The 21,623-nt window shown below is 42.0% G+C and overlaps 1 protein-coding gene across 2 annotated transcripts in view; it reads left to right on the top strand.

Annotated features, from left to right (window-relative positions):
- Positions 1–21,623, top strand: part of SMTNL1 (smoothelin like 1) — a 525,456-nt gene that overhangs the window by 72,973 nt on the left and 430,860 nt on the right. The window lies entirely within an intron of this gene.

Raw genomic sequence — 21,623 nt, forward strand, 5'->3', positions numbered from 1 at the left:
TTCTTCTTCTTCTTCTTTTCCTTCTTCTTTTCCTTCTTCTTCTTTTCCTTCTTCTTTTCCTTCTTCTTCTTCTTCTTCTTTTCCTTCTTCTTCTTCTTCTTCTTCTTCTTCTTCTTTTCCTTCTTCTTCTTCTTCTTCTTTTCCTTCTTTTCCTTCTTCTTCTTCTTCTTCTTCTTTTCCTTCTTTTCCTTCTTCTTCTTTTCCTTCTTCTTTTCCTTCTTCTTCTTTTCCTTCTTCTTTTCCTTCTTCTTCTTTTCCTTCTTCTTCTTTTCCTTCTTCTTTTCCTTCTTCTTCTTCTTCTTCTTCTTTTCCTTCTTCTTCTTCTTCTTCTTCTTCTTCTTCTTTTCCTTCTTCTTCTTCTTCTTCTTCTTTTCCTTCTTCTTCTTCTTTTCCTTCTTCTTTTCCTTCTTCTTCTTCTTTTCCTTCTTCTTTTCCTTCTTCTTCTTCTTTTCCTTCTTCTTTTCCTTCTTCTTCTTCTTCTTCTTCTTCTTCTTCTTTTCCTTCTTCTTCTTCTTCTTCTTCTTCTTCTTTTCCTTCTTCTTCTTCTTCTTCTTCTTCTTCTTCTTTTCCTTCTTCTTCTTCTTCTTCTTCTTTTCCTTCTTCTTTTCCTTCTTCTTCTTCTTCTTCTTCTTCTTCTTTTCCTTCTTCTTCTTCTTCTTCTTCTTCTTCTTTTCCTTCTTCTTCTTCTTCTTCTTCTTCTTCTTCTTCTTCTTTTCCTTCTTCTTTTCCTTCTTCTTCTTCTTCTTCTTCTTCTTCTTCTTTTCCTTCTTCTTCTTCTTCTTCTTCTTCTTCTTCTTCTTCTTTTCCTTCTTCTTCTTCTTCTTCTTCTTCTTCTTCTTCTTCTTCTTCTTCTTTTCCTTCTTCTTCTTCTTTTCCTTCTTCTTCTTCTTCTTCTTTTCCTTCTTCTTCTTCTTCTTTTCCTTCTTCTTCTTCTTCTTTTCCTTCTTCTTCTTCTTCTTCTTTTCCTTCTTCTTCTTCTTCTTCTTTTCCTTCTTCTTCTTCTTCTTCTTTTCCTTCTTCTTCTTCTTCTTCTTCTTTTCCTTCTTCTTCTTCTTCTTCTTTTCCTTCTTCTTCTTCTTCTTCTTTTCCTTCTTCTTCTTCTTCTTCTTTTCCTTCTTCTTCTTCTTCTTCTTTTCCTTCTTCTTCTTCTTCTTCTTTTCCTTCTTCTTCTTCTTCTTCTTTTCCTTCTTCTTCTTCTTCTTCTTCTTTTCCTTCTTCTTCTTCTTCTTCTTCTTTTCCTTCTTCTTCTTCTTCTTCTTCTTTTCCTTCTTCTTCTTCTTCTTCTTCTTTTCCTTCTTCTTCTTCTTCTTCTTCTTTTCCTTCTTCTTCTTCTTCTTCTTCTTTTCCTTCTTCTTCTTCTTCTTCTTCTTTTCCTTCTTCTTCTTCTTCTTCTTCTTTTCCTTCTTCTTCTTCTTCTTCTTCTTTTCCTTCTTCTTCTTCTTCTTCTTCTTTTCCTTCTTCTTCTTCTTCTTCTTCTTCTTTTCCTTCTTCTTCTTCTTCTTCTTCTTCTTTTCCTTCTTCTTCTTCTTCTTCTTCTTTTCCTTCTTCTTCTTCTTCTTCTTCTTTTCCTTCTTCTTCTTCTTCTTCTTCTTTTCCTTCTTCTTCTTCTTCTTCTTCTTTTCCTTCTTCTTCTTCTTCTTCTTCTTTTCCTTCTTCTTTTCCTTCTTCTTCTTCTTCTTTTCCTTCTTCTTTTCCTTCTTCTTCTTCTTCTTTTCCTTCTTCTTTTCCTTCTTCTTCTTCTTTTCCTTCTTCTTTTCCTTCTTCTTCTTCTTTTCCTTTTCCTTCTTCTTCTTCTTCTTCTTCTTCTTTTCCTTCTTCTTCTTCTTCTTCTTCTTTTCCTTCTTCTTCTTCTTCTTCTTCTTCTTCTTCTTCTTCTTCTTTTCCTTCTTCTTCTTCTTCTTCTTCTTCTTCTTTTCCTTCTTCTTCTTCTTCTTCTTCTTCTTCTTCTTCTTTTCCTTCTTCTTCTTCTTCTTTTCCTTCTTCTTCTTCTTCTTCTTTTCCTTCTTTTCCTTCTTCTTCGTCGTCGTGCCCCGTGACTGCCCAAATGAGTGAAGTGTGCGGTGATTCTAAGATCGACGGCACTCATCTGCATGTCATACTGACTGACAGTATTATTTCTCTTCCCCAGCAGACTCCAAGGGCATTTAAATTAAAGGTACAGTGTTCTGCACTAATATAAAGGCTCTCTGAAGCCTAGAAACCCTTTTAATAAGTTAAATTCGCATCGAATCGAATTTCTTCCGCAAATTCGGCGAATCAGCCGAATCGAATTTTTGAATAATTCGCTCATCTCTAGTTATCAATCATAAACACATGTAAAATCAAAAACGTGCAAATATGTACCACACGTGCCATTCATAGGTACTCTCACACGAAGGACATTCCATTATTCAGGAATGATTATATGAACTTTTTTAGCACCATTTACCAGTTTACATAATTATTGCACTTTTTTTTATTTTACATACGTTTATGATTGATAACATGCATTTATAGCGCTACACTATTACTATAACATATTTCTATTCTGGGACTGTTGCCAATACCCTTAGTGCTAGCTGCTACCTTCATATCTATACCTAGATTTATATTTATCTTGTGTAATACCATTTTAATAGTCTATATAATTTTACCAGCGCACGCTTTATCATTATTTTTAAACAATGTAACTATTCTACATTGCAGCTCAAACTCTATCTTCTACAGTGGCTTAGTGGTTAGAACTCAGAATTTACAACACATGGGTCATGGGTTCTAATCCCAGTCATGGCTGCACCTGTCTGCATCTCAGTTTGCATGCTTTCTCTGTACGGGTGTGTTTCTGCCAACACTCCAAAGACATGCTGTTAGGTTAATTGGGCCTAGTATATGTCTGAGTTTCTGGTCTTATGCAGGCCATAGATGGGTCAAAAAACCAGCTGTTTTATTAAAAGGAAAAATCTATCGTTCAATAAAACAATTGGCCGATATTCGTCCCGTCTACGGCCGGCAATTTTACTTCTGTCCCTTGCAGAGATTTCCGCTATTATATTTTACATGAAAAGTCTTGCGGTTGCAACAATGTATCCATTTGTATCCATTTTGGATACAGATGTTTTTATTTGGATACAAATAGATACATTGTTGCAGGCGCAAGACTTTTCATGTAAAATATAATAGCGGACTGGAATTCTTATTCTTTTTCTTCTTCTTGCAGGACACGGCTCATGCGCATATTTTTATCATTAAAACGATCGGCCGATTTGCCCATCATTGCCGGGAAAATCGGGCGATAGTCAAAATTGTCCGCGTCCTGTTCTTCTTTGAAACTTTCAATTTTCCTTCTGTTTATATTTCATTACAACTTTATCTTCTCTAAGGCTACGTTCACACTAGCTTTGTTAGAAGGCGTCAGACAGGCCTTTGGGAAGTGTTTTTTACGCTTCTCAAATTCCTATGAAAATTCTGCACATGGCAGCACACAGTGCTGTTCACACTGAAGCGTTAGCATTGCGTTATGGCAAAACCGGCGCCTCATGTCGAGTCAGGAGTTGAAGCCTCCCATTCAAGTCTATGGTGCCGCTCTGCAAATGCCTGGCAGACGTTTGCGGTGTGGTTGAGAGGCATTTTTGGAGCGTTAATACCATTTAACTTCATTACAGGCATTTGTGGCGCAGTTTTAACGCTTGGTAAATGCTTATCACATGCCTCAAAACCGCACATAGGGCGTTTCGGGAGCATTTGAGGAGCATTAAAAACGCCTCCCAAACACCTGTCAAACACTATAGGGCCATTTGGCAAGAGTTAGAAATAGTCAAGTGTGAACGAGCGCTTAAACCTCTCTCCTTATACAACTTGACCCCCTCCCCCACCATCACCTGTTCCATCTGCCAATCTATGTATCGCCGCCCCACTCTTTTTATTTAACTATTTATTTATTGATCAAGTTAATGTGTCTCATTTCCTATCACCTCCAGCTCAGATCTCACATTATTATGATTCCTGGATGTATCTCACCACTAGTCTGATTGAATTCACAATTCCTGGTAAGTCCCGTTCCCTGACCTATAATAACCTTTAGGGCCAGTTCACACTACATGTGTTTCAGTTGCTTTTTTTGCATCCAAAATGCACAGAAAGAAGGTTATATGGTTGTCAATGTCTTAGTCCACATCAGCGCTTGAAGTTCCAGTGCATTGCAGGTGCTGTCAAAAAAGGCGAACAGGCTGCATTGTTTATGCATAGAACTGTACTGGAACGCAGTAAAACGTCCTTGAACGCACTAAAATGCACATGTCCCTAATTAAATTTAAGAAAAAGAGAGGGGAAAAAAATGAACTGGAATGCATAAAAAAAATGCATTGGAACACGCTAAACATGCATCAAAAAAGTGCATGCAAAAACATCTGGAACACATCTAGACTGTGTTTCTATAGTGTGAACTGACCCTTAGGACTTGTTCACACCATTTGTGGTGCAGAAACGCATGCAAGAGCATGTTTTTTCCAGCACAGCAAAGAAATGCAATGCCCTTTGCAGATGTGCGCAGGTACCATGGTGAAAACTTAATTGCACCTCCACATGTCTAGTAAACACAGAGGCATTCACAGCCACCAAAATGCATGACACCACACTACTGTGCAGTTAGGTGCAACACACTTTTAAAATAATATGCCTGCAGTATTTTTGCATGTTCCCACACGTTAGGCAGCCCATTGAAATTAATGAGCTGAGGAGAAAAAAAACTAAAAAAAAGTAAAAAAATGCCCCATTCACACAAGTCCTCTGGCTTGTACAGCATGAATGAGGGGGTTGTTCATGTGGCTGGAGACACCTGTTACACTATGAGGACACAGCAGCTGTATGAACACAGGTTTTAATCTGACAGGTGTGAAGGCGTGGGGAAGTGGCCCTGAATGCTCACTGTCTGTGTTCAGGGCTGTACACCTGCACCCATATGCCTGTCACACTATGAAAATGCTGCAGGTCATAATTTAACATAGGTTACCTGCAAACGGGCGATAGCCACAAAAACAAACCACTGTTTCCCACTCTACAGGCCACAGCACCCATGAGCCCCAAGACCTCAATTACACACACAGCTTTATTTATGAACTCAGTACAGTTTTATCATTTAGATTTCACAGGAATTTGGTTGGGATTATGTCCATTAATGTTTTTAGTGTATTTTTACCATAAATATTATTTGGATATTTTCTCTGTCGGTGGGGGGCTGTCAGGTATGTTGTAATGTGCCCTGTGATATCTAACAGTGGCCCTGGGTGTATGCTTGTGTCTGTGCCACCTGTATAGTTAGGAAGAACCTTGAACCTCTGCTATATACCGCAATGGATCTAGGAATTGGACATGTTTTCAACTGAAAATACAATTATTAGTAATGTTTCCCCAGCAAATGAGGATCAGCTCCTCAGTGGAGAACAGCAATCTCGCCAGGTCCAGATGTGGTCTGGAATTCCACAAAAGAACAATTCACAAAACTAAAAAATAGACCACTAAACCCTCCTAACTACACTCCCCACTACCACTTCCGGGTGCGCGCAAGCGTCCTTCCCCAAATGTCATGACGTATATCCGGTATGACAGCTGTTCTAGCACCTCCTCCAACAGCCATCTTGGTGTTGATTTGTGCACCATAGCAACTTTTTCATGCGGCTCCATTGTGTATATGACATTTGCAAATATATGTTTGCAGTTCTATTGTGGATTTGGCATTGGTGACTGTATGCTTGCAGCTATACTGTGTATATGACATTGGGCCTTTACCAGCAAATAGGTATATATTCGCCAAAGTCAAAATTGGGGGCCCAATTTATTACTGTTAAGAGAATTGTAGAAAAATAGCTAGATGGACATTGAACACAACCTATTCATTGGTACCTAACATGGTCTTGTGGTGCAATAGGGGGCTTTTGGTTTGTTTGGACATACTTGCATATGTGCACTCTACCAAGGAAGATTTGGGCATATTATATAGCTAGCAAAAAAAAGTGTTAGGGGTGCTCGTACATTTATTTATGGTACTTATATAGCACTGTCAATTTACGCAGTGCTTTACATATATACAGTATGTTGTAAATTGACATCAGTCCCTAACACTCAAGGGGCGTACTATCTAAGGGCCCTAACTTACATTCATACATATACTAGGGCCAATTTTGACAGGATCCAATTAACCTACTAGCATGTCTTTAGAGTGTGGGAGGAAACCGGAGTACCCGGAGGAAAACCACACAGGTTCCAGGCAGGAGGTGCCGTGGCTGGGATTATGAACCAACAACCCTTGTACTGTCAGGCGGAAGTACTAACCATTTAGCCACTGTGCTACATTCAACTAGAACATGAAATAATCCAACCCAAAAAATAAGTAGTCCAAATGTTTATTGATCAAATACACATTGCACATTTATTTGGACAGCAGCAACAAGTAGGTACATTCAATTTCTTGGTTAAAAAAAAAAAAGCAGGATTGATGTTGCTAAAATAGAATGGTCCTGCTCATAAGAGCTTACAATCTAAAAGATTATACTTCTAATGAACTGTGCTTTCACAGGTTACAGCAGGAAACAAACAGTTAATATAAATCACGTAGTAGGCTTATCTATCCACAAAACAGGCTGCAGATCAAAATATCAATATAAAATACATACGTGCCAAAAGAACACCTCTCACCTCCCCAAATCCCCCACACATACATTTCTCATCATGTTTGTCTGAAAACTGCATTTCAGTCTAAATAATGCCCGCCTCCAGGACTTCTCCAGGGTGTCACCCATCCTCTGGAACTCCCTGCCCAAACCCATCAGATTATCACTTACTCTCCTCTCCTTTAGGCGCACCCTGAAAACCCATCTCTTCAGGGAAGCCTACCCCACCCCCTGCTAACTTGCCGACCTCCTCCACTCTTCCTACCGCCCCATCCCCCACAGCTATCTCCTCCTGTGCCACCATCCTCTCCCTCCTAGATTGTAAGCTCGAAAGAGCAGGGCCCTCGATCCCCTCATGTTTTGCATTGTATTGTTGTTGTTCTGTCACATGTTCTGTCCCCCTTTTGTAATGTACAGCGCTGAGCGAACTATTGGCGTTTTATAAATACTGTATAATAATAATAACTTGGAAGAGCAGAGCAATTTGTATGTGTTTAGGATTACAATGCAAAGATAATGAACACACAATCATTGTACAAGAACACATCTTAGAAGGAAGAACATGCTAAACATTTACAGCCCACATCAAAACACAGCGTGAGTGTGGCCTGGGGCAATTCACCACAATATCTCTTCCTCCCCCAAACCACCACAGACAAGGACTTGCAGAAAATAATGTGCCTGTACAAGGCAAAATCAGCCACTACTGCATCTCTTTATATAAGGTAGGCCACATCCACCACTGTCATTCATTTGGTCAGAGAAAGTGTTTGCACTTTATTAATTCTCTTCCCACCTGTGTTAACCCTTGGTATACAGGCCCCACATTCAGAGTCAGAAAGAAAACCACAGTGAAGTGTACCTGTGCAGCATACAACAGAACATTGAACAGGGATGTAAAAGGGAACCCTATTGGCAATATTTCTTGGCACTATGGGCACATTTCACTCCAAATTACCGTATTTTTCGCTCCATAAGACGCACTTTTTTTCAGTGCGTCTTATGGAGCGAATATAAAGCGGCCGGTCCGGTATTTCTGCCGCCACCATGTCAGAATACCGGGCCGGCCGCTCAGCTGTTCTCTCCTGCAGGGCCTTACCTGTTCCTCGCTCCAGCGCTGTACAGTCTTCCCGCGCTGGCTTCTGTAACAGCCGGGTGCCCACTGCGCATGTGCTGCGCTTTGTGAATGATCCGGTGTCTTCTGGGACACATGACAGGTCCCAGAAGGCGCCAGGCCATTCACAAAGCGCAGCGCTTCTCGCGCATGCGCAGTGAGCACCCGGCTGTCACAGAAGCCGGCCCGGGAAGAAGAGGGAAGGACAACTCTGTGGAAGTGGGAGCGGGTACCTGTCAAATTCAGGTACCCGCTCCCCCTCCCTCCCCAAAGGTCAGCAGTCTCTGGTCATTCCCTGCACTGTGTCCGCAGTCTCTGGTCATTCCCTGCACTGTGTCCGCAGTCTCTGGTCATCCCCTGCACTGTGTCCGCAGTCTCTGGTCATCCCCTGCACTGTGTCCGCAGTCTCTGGTCATCCCCTGCACTGTGTCCGCAGTCTCTGGTCATCCCCTGCACTGTGTCCGCAGTCTCTGGTCATCCCCTGCACTGTGTCCGCAGTCTCTGGTCATCCCCTGCACTGTGTCCGCAGTCTCTGGTCATCTCCTGCACTGTGTCCCATAAATCAGAAAACACTCAGGAAATCAAACATAAAAAGGCCTTACACCCCGGTCACATCAAAGCCGATTAGAAATTGTGCAACTTACAGTGAAGTTGCTGATGTCCTTGCGATTTGCAAGACATCTGACACAGATATCTATGCAAATCGCCACAAACGTAGTACATATACTACTTTAGAAATCGGTGTCGGAAACGCACCCATGTGACCACTCTAATAGCAGACAATAGGGTGTGACTTGGCATACGATTTGCAAGTCACATGTCATGCAAATCACATGCCAAGTCGCACTCAATGTGACGGCTATTAGAGCGTTCATATTGGTGTGGTTCAAACTTGGTTGGAGCCGCAACAATTTCTAAAGTAATGAATACACTACTTTTCATGTGTTTTGCAGAGAGATCTGTGTCAGATGTCTTGCAAATCGCACTTTAAATCAGCATGTCCCCAGACTTTGAAATCATGGGACTTCACTGTAAGTCACATGATGTGACTGTAGTGTAAATAACACCACTTATAACTCTGCTTTAATGTGACCGGGTGGCCCCCAGTAACATTTGTTTGCGATTTGGCATGCAATTGGCATGACAGGTGACTTGCAAATCGTAGACCAAGTCGCACCCTATTGTCCACTGTAGGCTCTGTTCACATCCAATTGGATTTTGAACTCGTGCAACTTCACTGTAAGTTGGGCAATTGCCACATCGGATTAGATGTGACAGAGTTATTAGCCCCCAGTAACATTGTGTGCAATTTGCCATGCAAATGGCAAGTTGCTGGCCATGCCAATCTCATGACAAGTCGCATCCAGGGTGTACAATTTCAGGTGCGATTTGTGAATTGACATCGTACTTGATATCGGATATAATGAATGTGAGTGTATTGACATATGCGATTTGTTTGTTGAACTTACGATTTCAAAGGTAGTTCTTGTCGAACTTTTGGGCCATTTAGTAGCAATTTCACATCTAGACTCCAATAGAAATTACAATGCTAAACACAATTGAAATCACGACTAGTTTGAAAATCTCTAGAAAACACTGTGAAATTGGTAATTTAAAGCCCAATTTTCAATAGTGTGAACGAAGCAGGTAAATCAACAAAGGAAATAAATCTTTGAAGGCATGTGGTACCTGCCTGCTCGGATAAGTGTCTGCTATGCATTTGGGGGGAAAATCCACACCAGTATTTGTAACAATTTTGATGTGTGGATTCCCCACCCAAGCCTTCTCTCTCTCTCTCTCACTCTTCTGTATGTCTCTCTTTATCACTCTTCAGTATGTATCTCTTGCTCACTCTTCTCTCTCTCTCAGCTCTTTGCTTGACAAATTCTTCACAAAAGGGGGTGGAGTGTAAACCAGCATTATCAAATCTATTAGTAGTCCAGGCCCTTATCTCATCCCATTGTATGACATTCACATTAGGTGCAGCTTTAAAGGTGTTTCAACAGACAAGGCCTCATTCTAATTCACATTCTAGGGATCATTTTAAACAGAAAGCAAAGATGCTGCCAGAACATCTATTTGAAGACAGCCACACAGGGAGTTCACGCTACTTTCTTGCCATGGTTGGGTTTCGAACTGACAACTCTAGAGCTGTGAGGCAGCAGTGCTAACCACTAATCTACAGAGCTGCAATACTAATCCAGCCTGTATTTCTGTGCTGTGAATCAACCCTAAGTCCCTGGGCAAGGTCAATGTAACTAGCCCGATATCTCCAATGTGACACAAATGTTGTGCTATGTTGCCAATTCCGATGTATGTTGGTTCTATGTATCCCAATACAAAGGATTGCAATACTTGGTTTACCAACGCCTCGGGGAACGTCATATTTGGTGTACAAATGCCAAACCATTAAAATTAATTGGTCAGTTTACAAGTGTTCGAATAATTTGGTTCACAATACGAAGTGTATGTTGGTGCTGATTTTTCAATGTTAATGGCGTGCCTTTTTTTGTCCTTCACTATAGTTCACAAGCTTAGCTGTCACTTTCCCCAAAGTTACAGAAAAATTTTATTCATTTTAATTAACTAAAAGTCAACCTTGTTACCTTTAGGGAAATAAACTCAAACAAAACTTTCTCTTTGAGCCGGGGGAAGTGACAGCTGAATTTCTGAGCTATAGTGAAGACCAAAAAAGCCAGAATTACATTTAAAAACCAGCACCATAATAAAAAAAACAGCGTGGGGTCTTCCCTCCCATCCATACCAAGCCCTTCGGGTCTGGTATGGATATTAAGGGGTCACTCCACGCCGAAATTAAAAAAACAGCGTGGGTTCCCCCCAAAATCCATACCAGACCCTTATCCGAGCATGCAGCCCGGCAGGTCAGAAAAGGGGGGGACGAGCGAGCACCCACCCGATCCATACCAGGCCACATGCTCTCAACATGGGGGAGTGCTTTGGGGCAGGGGGGCTCCTCCCCCAAAGCACCTTGTCCCCATGTTGATGGGGACAAGGGCCTCTTTCCCACAACCCTGGCCGGTGGTTGTGGGGGTCTGCGGGCGGGGGGCTTTTCAGAATCTGGAATCCCCCTTTAACAAGCGGGCCCCCAGATCCCACCCCCCATCACCCTGGCTCACTGCATAAGGCTGGTGAGCCTCTGTCGGGAGCGGAAATTTTTTTTTCTTTTTTCGGCTCGCCGGCACCTGACACCGTGATTGACGTTGGATCTACTTCGGGGGACATTGCTTTATTAAAGGACTTGTCAACAACACTGTACTGTGTTTTTTTTTTATACTACACTTTGTTTTTTTGTGAATTAGTAGCGGGATCATGTACCGCATACTCATTTACGTGGGGGGGGGTGGGATCTGGGGGCCCCCTTGTTAAAGGGGGCTTCCAGATTCTGATAAGCCCCCCGCCCACAGACCCCCACAACCATCGGCCAGCCCCCCCTGCCCCAAAGCACCCCCCCATGTTAAGGGCATGTGGCCTGGTATGGTTCAGGAGGGGGGGCGCTCGCTCGCCCCCCCCCCTCCTGAACCATACCAGGCCACATGCCCTTAACATGGGGACAAGGTGCTTTGGGGGGGAAGCCCCCCTGCCCCAAAGCACCCCCCCATGTTAAGAGCATGTGGCCTGGTACGGTTCAGGAGAGGGGGCGCTCACTCATCCCCCCCCCCCCCCCCGTTTGGATAAGGGTCTGGATTTTTGGGGGAACCCAAAAATTTTTTTTTTTTTTTTTTGGTGCGGAGTTACCCCTTGATATCCATACCAGACCCAAAGGGCTTCGTATGGATGGGAGGAGGGACCCCACGCAGTTTTTTTTTTTTTTTTTTTTTTTTTTAATTTTTAATTGCAGACCTTTTATTTTTACATTCAGCTGTCAAAATAAATATTATCTAGACCTTCAAAATAAGTAAAATCATTAGAGAAATAATTATAAAGGATAAGAAACAAAAATAGAATCAATAGAACTAAGGAAATCCAATTAGAATACATAAAGATATGCCTAGTGCTGTTTGTTAAACACAGTAGACTCGATCGAGTGCCGTCTGTCAGTGGATTCCACACAGAGATTTACTATTAAACAGGGTCTAAAAAGAAAGCGCCCACAGAAGATGTTTAAAATGTGTTCTGCACATGCTCAGTTATATCCGGCCATAGACACTGGAAAAGCGTCTAGTTCTTTACTGTGACAACTTGCTTTAAAAAAAACAATTTTTTACACATTTTAAAAATTTTTTGAAATGTCAGATATTGTTTAAAGTGAAGTCCTGATATTTGGCAAAGCAAATTTCAATGTGAACATGTCTCTGCAGTGATTTTTCATGGTGTTAGATGTGCTTCTTAGCAAGTCTGCTTTTTGAGTCTGATTCCTGGGCGGTGTCTCATTAGTAAATTCGATTTGGAGTCTACTTGTTGACGCTTCTCTTTAGTAAATATCTTTGCAGTCTAAAAGACGGTCGCTATTAAAAAGTAGACGTTAGCCCACAGAAATGCGCCGAGGCACAATAGTAAATCAGGGTCAGTATGTCCACCTGATCGCCATATAATAAGTGGCATTGGTTCTTTATGTTCCAGGATAGGTGAATTTATCGTTTTTTTTTTTTTCCTTACAACCCCTAGTGACTAATACTCCGGCCTACCTTCAAAACACCAAACAACTTCTTAATCTGAAGGATATCACTGTTGATGCTTCCACCTATTTAGTTACGGCGGATGTCGCCTCACTCTATAGTAATATTAAACATGGTGATGGGCCAATTGCGGCAGATTTTTATCTCTAGATAAAAGCAGATGACATCCCTAATAGGCAAAAAACATTTATACTGGAACTACTAGACTTTGCAATGAGCCATAACTATTTTTGGTTCAATGGTGGATATTATTTACAAATAACCGGAGTTGCTATGGGTGCAAAATTTGCGCCCAGTCTTGCCAACCTTTTCATGTCCTTTTGGGAAGAAGATGTAATTTATGCTAGAGATTGGCCGGAGATTTTATTCTACAGGCGCTATATAGATGATATCTTCCTACTTTGGCGAGGCACTGAATTCACTTTAATTTTTTTTAAAACCCTGAATTTTAATAGTCATATTAAGCTTTTTTTACCAGTATAGCTATACTGATATTAATTTTTTTAGATTTGTCTCTTATGAATATCGATAAAGTAATTACTAAAACCTTTTTTAAATGTACAGATCGCAATAGCTATATGCCTTTGGATAGCTGTCATCACCCTGTTTGGCTTAATAACATACTAAAGGACAGTTTTTACGCATTAGAAGAAATTGCAACAATATGAATGATTATATTACCCAAACAGAAAGAATCTCAAGAACAGATTTATTGAAAAGGGATATAATAGTGCATTATTGAATATAGACAATACAAAGGTAGCAAATATGGATAGAAATGACCTACTTGCCCCCAGGGTCCCTTTATCACCGATTTTTTTTTTTTTTTTTTTTTTTCTGTACAATACAAGGATGTTTCCAGAATTATGAAGAAAAATTGGAACTTCCTTAAGAATGACCCCATTCTGGGCAATACCCTCCCTGATTACATTGAAATAGCCTATAGAAAGGCATTGACTCTCAGACACCATATAGCTCCTAACGTTATTAATCCACCAGCGACAATTTCCTTTTCTGGATTACTAAAAGGCTTTTACCCTTGCAACAAGTGCATGATATGCACTTGTAGTAATTCCCGGAAAAAGAAAATATGCAGTTTTAAATCCAATGTGACTTCCAAAAATTATGAGATCGACAAGTTAATTACATGTGGTGTACTTGTTAGTGTCCTTGTAAAAAGCAGTATGTCGGTAGAACAACAAGACATTTGCGAGATAGATTACACGATCATGTGTACAACATAAAAAGAGGATTCAAGGACCATGCTTTATCAAAGCATTTCAGGTATCACCATCATAGGGACCCTAGAGGTCTCAACTTTATAGGAATTGACCTCATTAGGCACAACTGGAGAGGTGATAACAAAAGAGCAGTTTCGATGCTTGAAACACGATGGATCTATGAGCTCAAATCTTTATGCCCAATGGGGCATAACGTTGAACTCGATATTAATTGCTTTATAGACAACAGTTAAATTTTATTTCATAAATGTTTATCTGGGGATTTTAATATTTTTATTTTTTCATTCCATATTTGTGATCTTAAACCTTTTTTATATGTATGTGGTTTACTACTGATATTGTTATGACTCTGTCCAGTTGGATTTTATGATGTTGATATGGGCAGAGGGTCGTTCTTCATCTCAAAGGCATCCTATTTTTTGTTTTTGTTTTTTATAGGTGGGGTCTATTTTTAATAAAAGACCACCTTACTTTTTTACTAAACATTTTAATAATTGTTTAACATATATTCTGTAGCGTTTCTTTTTCAAGAATTATTAATCATTACATCTAATAAAGATTATATTTTTTAATTTAACTTCCTTGATGTTCCTAATGGCTGTAGATAAGCAGATATATATATATCTATATTCCGGATTATGATTCAGACTCCTTTAAACTTGTTTTATACATATAATTTGACTATAAAATCATGGCGTTCACTCTATCATAGATAAAGGCTACAATAAAATGGCAGCCGTCTGTTTATTTATAATCTGATCGGTACCGCTGCCCCTTATATATACAGGTGAAACCTGAAAAATTAGAATATCGGGCAAAAGTTAATTTATTTTAGTAATGCAATTTAAAAAGTGAAACTAATATATGAGACTCATTACATGCAAAGCAAGATAGTTCAAGATCATGATTTGTCATAATTGTGATGATTATGGCTTACAGCTCATGAAAACCCCAAATCCACAATCTCTGAGCCTAGAATATTGCACCTATTCACAATATTCTAATTTTCTAAGTGTCCCACTCTAAGCAGCTAATTAAGCCATAACACCTGCAAAGGGTTTCTGAGCCTTTAAATGGTCTCTCAGCCTGGTTCAGTAGGAATCACAATCATGGGAAAGACTGCTGACCTGACAGTTGTGCAGAAAACCATCATTGACACCATCCATAAGGAGGGAAACCCTCAAAAGGTAATTGCAAAACAAGTTGGATGTTCCCAAAGTGCTGTATCAAAGCACATTAATAGAAAGTTATGTGGAAGGGAAAAGTGTGAAAGAAAAAGGTGCACAAGCAGTAGGGATGACCGCAGCCTGGAGAGGATTGTCAGGAAAAGGCCATTTAAAAGTGTTGGGGACTTTCACAAGGAGTGGACTGAGGCTAGAGTCAGTGCATCAAGAGCCACCACACACAGACGGATCCAGGACATGGGCTTCAAATGTTGTATTCCTCTTGTCAAGCTGCTCCTGAACAACAAACAACGTCAGAAGTGCCTTACCTGGGCTAAAGAAAAACAGACCTGGTCTGTTGCTCAGTGGTCCAAAGTCCTCTTTTCTGATGAGAGCAACTTTTGCATCTCATTTGGAAACCAAGGACCCAGAGTATGGAGGAAGAATGGAGAGGCACACACTGCAAGATGCTTGAAGTCCAGTGTGAAGTTTCCACAGTCTGTGTTGATTTGGGGAGCCATGTCATCTGCTGGTGTTAGTCCACTGTGCCTCATTAAGTCCAGGGTCAATGCAGCCCTCTACCAGGAGATTTCGGAACACTTCATGCTTCCTTCCGCAGACGAGCTTTATGGGGATGCTGACTTCATTTTCCAGCAGGACTTGGCACCTGCCCACACTGCCAAAAGCACCAAAAGCTGGTTCAATGACCGTGGGATTACTGTGTTTGATTTGCCAGCAAACTTGCCTGACCTGAACTCCATAGAGAATCTATGGGGCATTGCCAAGAGAAAGATGAGAGGCACGAGACCGAACAATGCAGAAGAGCTGAAGGCCGCTATTGAAGCATCCTGGTCTTTCATAACACCTCAGCAGTGCCACAGGCTGATAGCTTCCATGCCACACCACATTGAGGCAGTAATTGCTGCAAAAGGGGCCCAAACTAAGTATTGAGTACATATGCATGCTTATACTTTTCAGAGGTCCGATATTGTTCTATGTACAATCCTTGTTTTATTGATTGCATGTAATATTCTAATTTTCTGAGATTGTGGATTTGGGGTTTTCATGAGCTGTAAGCCATAATCATCACAATTATGACAAATCACGGCTTGACCTATCTTGCTTTGTGTGCAATGAGTCTATCTCATATATTAGTTTCACCTTTTAAGTTGCATTACTGAAATAAATGAACTTTTGCATAATATTCAAATTTTTTGAGTTTCACCTGTACATATACTAAGAGATTGCTCCTTGAATAAGTATATAATGATATAATTGCATCTCCAATTATTTGCTACAAGATCTTCAGTGCAGTACGTCCTTTGCGGTGTCGATGACCCTCTGGACTTCGGCAATATGGCGTCTGTCTCACGCATGCGCCGGACGCTTAACATGGTGGCTTTCCCGTGCATGCGTGGTGAGTATAAAAGACGGACGGCGATGGCGGCAGGCTACCCTTTGACAACGTGCCATTGCACAAAATACGTCAGGGTTCCAGCCTGCCACACCGACGTCATTATATGCTGCTACCATCAGTCACACTGAGCTGGCGGCCATCTTTATAATTCTGAACTTTGCAAGATTTTTCCATGCATGCATGTCCGCTCCTTGAGGCATATATTTGCCTTACCATCACCCATTGTATTTTTAATACATTGGAATAAATACATCAAACTACTACACTATATGAGCCTTTTTGTTCTAGTGGCTTGATCTGAGCCTCACAGGTGGATTCCTTTGGGATGTCACATACCTTTGATGACCAGTTAAAACTTCAGTTGTGAGCGGTTCTCATCACCCAAAGGGGTCCAATAAGAGGTCTGGAGAACATCCATGGATGGTATGAGTGTCGTTTAATACTACATCTGCATCAAGTTCCAGTTGGTCACCAGTATCTATATACTACATGCGTATATTTAATATACGTCCGGTGAGTGCAAGCACACCCTATATTATCTGTCACGGAAGTCATGAGCACCTGATTACTTGATGGAAGCTGAATAGGATTGATTGCAAATCTCCTATCTGAATCACTGACGCACCTTATGGACTCTTGTCATTTATTATTTATGTGATATACATTAATTTCACAATATTTTTTGCCCTTCTAAGGCAATTCCACAGTCACATATCAGTTTGCGCCTATTGTCACATTTACACGAATTTCTATTTTTTATGATATTTATTATATTTATTTAAGCGCTGCATTTCTATATATGTACATGTTCAAGGATTATAGAGGTTTCCTTATGCTAGCAGTTTAAATTTAGGATTGGGAAGCGCTCGCTTTATGTTTATATAAATTTTTGGTTAATGTGATTTACGAGGGGCTGAATTTTGTGGAGCCGATCAAATTCAGGGTCACCTCAAGGACAACAGAGTGTGTTGTCTTTGAAATGCATAAAACACATTATACTCTCATATCTATGCCTGGCCATGGCAGCAGAGAACACGGGCACATGATGAATTGGGTCTGTGGACCAATACAACCGCAAATCATTTTTTTTAGTACTGCCCATGTTGAGGGTTAGGCCCAAAAAAATTTAAAATTTGGAAACCGTAATGGGTTTCCATGCAAATGGTCTGGCAAGGTTTGAATTTGGGTTGGCGGTGATAAATTGTCATGCACATAAATTGCTTTGCTCCACAATCAATGCATACAGATATTCTGTGAAAAACAGCTCCAAAAAATCAAGGGGAGTAGTTAAATTTGCTGTTTTCACTTGAATTCTGGTTTGGGCAGTGAATAGGGGAAGTACGGGTGCTGCAGAATTTGTGGGCTGCAAATTGGTATTTGCAAGCACATCTGGAATGATACTAGGGGCTCTATGGGCTTGTGTGCAAATCCTTGGTGGTGGTGGGACAATACTTGTGCTCGTCACCACACCAGCTTGTACTGCACTGATACTGCAGTGCTGGTATGTGAAAGACCAGGATGTACTGGGCCGTTGGGGCTCACCAGTTCACTAAAAGGTAGCCCAGCACTAGTCCTGGCACTCTGCTGCAATTGAGTCATCACAATTTACCGGCAAGTTCTAACAGAGATCAGGCCTGATTCTGCGAACACTGCGATTTTGTGTGCAATGTATCAATTGACAGCGACCTCCTGACACTGCACTTGCTGGGGAAGAAGGGGGGGCTAAATGCAGGTGCTGGCAGGTGCCGGGGCTGATCCTGCTAATTTTGCATTTTTGGGAACGCTATACTAATGTGAACGCTGGTATAGTGCTGATCTGATCAAAGATATTGATCCGTTCAAACACTATATTAGCAATGGAGGTTTACTGTATATGAGCGTGTTCCTGGCAATCAAGGGGTTAAATGTGATTGCTGGTGTACTGACGGGCAATCTGACGCTCTCTGGGAGGGGAAAACCACAGGAGCGTGAATCACGTGTGTGTGTGTGTGTGTGTGTGTGTGTATATATATATATGATATACTGTATATGTGGTTTTAAGCACCTGTGCCTCCCTGTAGCAATATTTCTGCTATAGGGTGGTCAGGAAGCGGTTACAGAAGCGGTCTGTTACGGCACTGCACCCAAATGCAACGATGCACCCAAATGAATGAAATTTACAGCTTTTTTTTCCCCACAAATTGAGCTCTCTTTCGGTGGTATTTGATCACCTGTGCGGTTTTTATTTTTTGCGCTATAAAAAAAAAAGACTGACAATTTTGAGAAAAAAAAAACAATATTTTTTTTACACTTTGCTATAAAACATGTCCAGTAAAAAAATGTAAAAATCAAATTTCATCATAAAGTTAGGCCAAATAATAATGGTGGTGATCAACGACTTATGGTGGGACTGCGGCAGACATTCTGACACTGGGGGGAAACTGACTTGGGGTCACTGACATCCCCAGTGACACCAATACAGTGATCAGTGTGTAGAACTTTCTGAGACACATATAATAATTCTTTAGTGTCTATAGGCGATTTTGGAATAATTAAAGAGCCGGCGAAGTAAAAAATAAACTGATTTTATTTTATCACACAATGGTTTAAAATAACAATGTAAAACATCATGAATAACAGTTCCGTGTAGGCAAAAGAGACCTATCAAAACAGAAGTTATAAAGATGTGTCACCCTTATTTTTATGGCCGTTCTACCATGTGCTCTTGTCTATTTCAATGCAGCTTGAGTTTTTAGCCAGAAGAAGTCTGTCAGTTCTGTGAATAACCATAGCATCTTTATGCCATGCTTGTGTGTGTGTATGAGTGTGTGTATGTGTGTGAAAGCGCTCTTCGCATCTCATAGGATGTCTTTTTATGATGCTTGTATACGTCATAATTCGTGATCTGGTATGGCAAACAATACTGCTTAGCAGAGCAATTTCATTGAAGGGAAGGGACACTACATATATAATCTTTTGATTGACAGGCCCATATGTAATGACTACATAAGCTGGCAATCTTGCATCAGCCTGCTCATGTGACAAGTTTCACTGTTTAGAAATAGATGAAAAAGTGCAGCGCTAAAAAATGACCAATATTAAATAAATAAATGAACTTATACTGTTTATATTATCATTTAAACAGAGAAACTTAATAAAAGTGCGTAAAGCGAGCGCTCAGAAGTTAATAAAACTGACTATAAAATGTGGTCAGTGCCAACTCGCTGTCAGCTGCCTGGACTCCTTAGCACCCCTAACCACACGCAGCATTAGACCCCGACCGCTTCAACCCTGGCAGAACGACCACACCAAAAATCTTAAATGACGCAGTCACGCGCTGGAGTGATTATAGCGCAAAACCAGATCCCCTCAAGCATTCACCCTTTACAAATCCGCCTTCCTCACCTACACCTCCTCCCTCAACGCCGCCAAACAAGCCTACTTCGTAACCCTCATCAATACCCTCTCCACCTGTCCTCACCGGCTCTTCTCCACTTTCAACTCCCTACTCCCCCCCCCCCCCCCCCCCACCTCCACCCAGTACCTCACTCACTGCCCACGAGATTGCCAACCACTTCCAAAACAAGATCGACGCAATCCGTAAAGACATCGCCAATGCTCAATCTACCTCCCCACCTAGCCTCCCTCCCACAATAACCCCCTCAACTCTCCCCTCCTCTGACCTCGCAACCGCCCTGACCCCCACACACCTAACATCCCGCACACTAAAACCTCCCCAACACTCCACTCCTTCAGCCTTGCTACCACTGAAGAGGTCACTAAGGTCTTCTCAGAATCCCGCCTCACCACTTGCCCCCTTGACCCTGTCCCCACACAACTCCTCTGGTCTCCCTCCTCCTCCATCCTATGCTCGCTCACCCACATCTTCAATCTCTCCCTCTCTACTGGCGCTTTCCCCTCCCTCCTAAAGCACACGCACATCACTCCCATACTCAAAAAACCCTCCCTGGACCCCACCGACCTGAGCAACCTTAGACCCATCTCCCTGCTGCCATTTTCATCCAAACTCCTTGAGCGCTTAGTCTACGATCGCTTAAGCTCCCACCTCAATGACGACAACCTCCTCGATCCACTACAGTCTGGCTTCCGTTCTCTACACTCCACCGAAACTGCCCTACTCAAAATCACTAATGACCTGCTAATGGCCACTACTCAGTCCTCCTACTCCTCGACCTCTCAGCGGCCTTTGACACAGTTGGCCAACCCCCTCCTCCTTAATAAACTATACTCCCTTGGCATCAGAGACTCCGCTCTCTCCTGGCTCTCCTCCTATCTATACCAACCCTCCTTCAGTGTTACCTATAACGCTGCCACCTCTCCCCTTCTCTGTTGGGGTCCCCCAAGGCTCTGTCCTCGGGCCCCTCCTCTTCTCCATCTACACCTCCTCCCTTGGCCAAATGATACACTCCCATGGCTTCAACTACCACCTCTACGCCGATGAAACGCAAATCTACCTCTCTACCCCTCGTCTCATCTCTTCAGTCTCCGCCTGAATCACCTGCCTACTGAATGATATATCAGTCTGGATGTCACTCCACTTCCTCAAATTAAACCTTTACAAAACTGAGCTCCAAATTTTCCCCCCAGCCCGCGCCCCCCACCCCCCACCCTTTCCATCACAACCAACAACACCACCATCAGTCCTACCCCGCAAGCCAAAGTCCTAGGTGTCACTCTAGACTCAAATCTGTCCTTCCAACCCCATGTCCAATCGCTGGCAAACTCATGCAGGCTCCTCCTCCATAACATCTCCAAAATACGCACGTTCCTAACCCCAGACACTACTAAACAACTCATTCACTCCCTTATTATCTCACGACTCGACTACTGCAACTCCCTCCTCACCAGTCTACCTCATCACAGACTATCCCCGCTTCAGTCTATCCTGAACTCAGCGGCCAGACTCATCCACCTTACTAACCGCTCTGCATCTGCAACCCCCCTCTGTCATTCCCTCCACTGGCTTCCGATTGCCCAACGCATTAAATTCAAACTACTAACATTGACGTACAAAGCCATTCATAACACTGCCCCAAACTACCTTACCGACCTGATACCAAATTACCACCCAACCCGTACTTTTCGCTCCTCACAAGACCTCCTACTTTCTATCTCCCTGTTCTCCTCCTCCCACGCCCCAGTGCAGGACTTCTCCAGGACTTCCCCCATCCGCTGGAACTCACTACCCCAATCCATCAGACTGTCACCTACCCTCCTCACCTTTAGGCGCACCCTGAAAACCCATCTCTTCAGGGAAGCCTACCCCACCCTCACCTAACAGCCGATCTCCTCCACTCCTCCCACCACTCCATCCCCCACAGCCACTTCCTCCTGTACCACTATCCCCTCCCTCCTAGATTGTAAGCTCGAAAGAGCAGGGTCCTCGAACCTCTCGTATATTGTTTTG

This window comes from Staurois parvus, unplaced genomic scaffold (genome assembly GCF_062004578.1).
Source record: "Staurois parvus isolate SC_StPar_1 unplaced genomic scaffold, SC_StPar_1.0 ptg000937l, whole genome shotgun sequence".
NCBI classification, from domain to species: Eukaryota; Metazoa; Chordata; class Amphibia; order Anura; family Ranidae; genus Staurois; species Staurois parvus.